Source organism: Octodon degus, unplaced genomic scaffold, assembly GCF_000260255.1.
Source record: "Octodon degus isolate 3935 unplaced genomic scaffold, OctDeg1.0 scaffold00110, whole genome shotgun sequence".
In the NCBI taxonomy this organism is placed as follows: Eukaryota; Metazoa; Chordata; class Mammalia; order Rodentia; family Octodontidae; genus Octodon; species Octodon degus.
This window is the reverse complement of record NW_004524686.1, coordinates 1,226,222-1,229,986: the sequence shown is the minus strand read 5'-3', so window position 1 is coordinate 1,229,986 and position 3,765 is coordinate 1,226,222.

The following is a 3,765-nucleotide window of genomic DNA, read 5'->3' as shown; positions in this document are numbered from 1 at the left end:
AAATTCCTAGCTCGGTTTATTACATAGAATAGATTGTTATAATGGTAATTATAACTATTAGTAGTTAAATATACAAGAAGTATTAATGGTATTGGTATATCTACTATGAATTTATAGTCTTTTGGATCTAAAATGGCTCTGAAATATCATTTTACCCAAAACACACAGCAATACATAAATCCTTTCTGCAGCCCCCTTAACGTCCCTATCTAGTAACAAGGGCATTGTAACAGTTACTATAATGAGATATCTGAGACGTTTTAATAAAAAAGAAGCTTTATTTAGCTCATATTCTTACAAGTTTGAGGTTAGAGACCTCGCTACTTTGGGTCCCTGGTAAGGACAATGGGTGACAAAGGCAGAAGTACATGTAAAAGCAAGGGCTCACTCTGGAAACAATAAACAGAGAAAGAATGGTACTAGGGTCCTACAGTCTCCTTCAGGGAGACCTCAAGTCCCCCAGCCACTAACAGACTCTCCACTAGGCCTCATCTCTGAAACAGCCTTAGCACCTCTTCTGTCACTACTCTGGAGACCAGGACTTAAGATTTGGGTTTTGGGGAACATTCATCCAAACTGTCACAATTACTACCTGCATCCTGACAGTGACGGACCCAGTCATTACTTAATGTTAGAAGCTTTCTTGATAACAGGTTAAAATTCACCTACCTCCTTATAATATCTAACAGCCCAATTTGTACAAAATAAAATTAACACTCCTATCCCTGGCTTACTTTTTTTTTTTTTACTTTTTCTTTTTTCAGAACCAGGGTTCAAACTCTGGCCCTTGCACTTGCCAGAGAAGCACTTATTCTACTGAGCCATCTCCCTGACCCTCAATGGCTTACTTTACAGTGTTATTTACTTGAAGAAAAAGAGAAAGAGAGAAGGGCAAAAGAATGGATGTCCATCACACCTGTAATCCCAGCTCTTGGGAGGCTGTAAGCAGGCAGATCACTATGAGTCCAATCTAGTAGTGAGACCCTGAAAATACCCTGTAGACTCTTCCCTAAAATACAAGGGAAATAAAATAAAATAAAAAATTAAGAACATATGTCCTTTGTTTAGAATATGACAATGTATAATAACCATTCATTAGAATTATAGAAATAAAGAAAAATCTATGAAGATAGCATAAACGACATCAAATTTAAATCAAGATCTAGCCATTGGAATTCAATGTTCATGGATGAGTTAAAATGATAAGCCACCTAAATCTGATGCTCATGTGAAACTCAACTCTATACTACGTCTCAAGAACAAGTTGGCCTTCTGAAGAGTTGTACTGTCTTGAATTCTACTCTATATTATGACAGCAAGAGTACGATTACTTACGAGCATAGGAGTGCTCCTAAAACACGTCGCTACAATTGCCTTGTGTTTATCCTGGCTAGGGGAGCATTCTTCAGCACACTACAAAAGAACTGGAAGAAATTGTCAGTCTGTGAAATCTAGTTGAGACAGTCTGACTATTTCATTCAGGTAGAAAAAGTTGTTCTTTCAAATCATATATTCCCTTAATTAGGGCCTCTGGATCTGTTCTTCTTTTTTCTTTTTTTTTCTTTTTCAGATCTGTTCTTTAACCTAAAGAAATGTAATATACAAGCCCCTGCAAGGTAAAATGAGGCTTGTTATCAATATCATATATCAGGATCACAAAGAAGGCTTTAAACTCATCTGATACATTTCTATGAGCTATTAGAAGTACCAGGAATTTCTTTAGGTGATTTTTAAGTAAACGGCATAATTTCTCTTTATAAATTTCCCTCTCCCACCCATCTCTCTTTTGTTCTTACCTTTGTTACGTTCTTAATCTTCACACATCAGCCAAGACAGTCCTCAGAAAGATGTGTTTGCACAATCTCTAGGTCTACAGTCACAGGAGTAAGTTAACATGAGACCTCAATCAGCCAGTTCCACTTGTATCACTTGTCCTCTAAGGGCTCGCTGTTCTTGCCTAAAGGATACCCAAAGTGCATAGCGCAGCATTACGGGCCCACCTCAGAATGATGACCACCAGCCATGTGATTGTGGCCCTAGTGGGTGGGAGTAAAATAATTCTTCAAAGAAAACTAGTGTGTGTTTAAAAGCAGAAATTGTGCTGAGCAACTAAACACAGCAGATGTCCATCACAGGAGACTTGAGCAAACTCACTAAATTCTTTCTCCAGCACTGATTTTGACTGCAGAAAATAGAGTAACACATATCACTCCAAGAACAATTTCAGGACTCTCCTGAAAATACCATCATGACATGTTCAGACAATTTCTAAGTGGAACTATATGTGGAAAGGGGCTAGAGAATTTTTTTTTTAAATCCACTATAAACAACTATTGCTATGCACCAGATACCGAGGATTTTCACAAAGGGCTTATCCTTTGTGACTAGTCCACATGGGTGGAGTATTTGGCCTACTACAGATTCAGTTGTCCCCACTTCCTCTTCCTGCTTATTTTGAAGTAAATTAATATCAGGAGCATGTGAAGGTATTGGTTTTCCCTAACTCTTAGATTTTTTTTTCCCACATTATAACATTTAAGCAAATGGTTCCTCTTTGGACTATGTAGTGTTATTTATTGTCACACATAAATCAACAGGAAGCATCCTTCACCATCTGCAAACTTGCCTGCCATCTGCAACACCACGGCTACTTCAGCACCTACACATCCATATGATATCCTTCATTCAAATCTGCCCAGACTCATCGGCCTCCTCTAGTCAGGCTCATCAAATCTCAGCCCTTTTATGTGCTGCATTAAAATTCCAGCAGCCTCTGTGAGGCAGCTGCACACCCTGACACTTAGCCCCTAGCAAGCAGAACAGGCCCTCCTTGTGTCATCTTTGAACATGACAGAAGTATCACCGCAGAGCCATTAACAGTGTGTGTCCCCCACCAAGAGCAGTCAGGGGCTGTAACTAACACCTGGTGATACTGAGAAGAAGGCATGGAATTCATACAGGAGACTCAGAATATAAGGAAAACATGTCTCTTCCTTTGTGCAGGCGTGACAGATGTAGATTTGGAGCCAATGCTTTGTTTCTATCCTCCTCTAGAAAATTGTAATCCTCTGAGTAATTTCAGCTGTCCTTGAAAATCAGAACACTCTAAATACAGCCCGGGGATCTGCCAACAGAAATCCCAGGATCTAGGTTTGGTTCAGTGAAGTTCTTACGACAGACAGGGTTGAGCTAATGCTAATCAAGAGGCTCTTCCTTTTCTACCTCCCAGATTCTTTGGAAATACCATACTACCTGGCTACATAAATAATGCTTTGAACAAGAACAATCCTAAAGTTCGTTTAGCAAGCATCCAAGACTGTCTAGAACATTCCTTGGGTTGTGTGAAACCACATGTCCAAATCATCCAACAGTAGAAATCAGCAACCATCTCATCTTTTAAGAAGGAAGCGGGGCCAGGGAGATAGCTCGGTAGAATACGCACCTGCCCGGCAAGCACAAGGTCCTGAGTTCAAATCCTGGTACCACAAAAAAGAATAAGCAAGGGAGCTGGGGAGATGGCTCAGTGGAATAAGTACTTCCCTGGCAAGGGCGAGGGCCGGAGTTCAATACTTGGTTCTCAAAAAAATAAAAAATAAATAAATCCAAAACACTTTTTTAAAAAAAAGAAAGCATTTTATTTTTAAGAGAATACAAAACAATAATTTAAAAAATTAGAAATGACACAGAAGTTCACTAAACAAAAAAATATGAATTCAGCAGTATTTGTTTAGCTGACCAGAAACTGCCAGCATTTCCCCTACACTC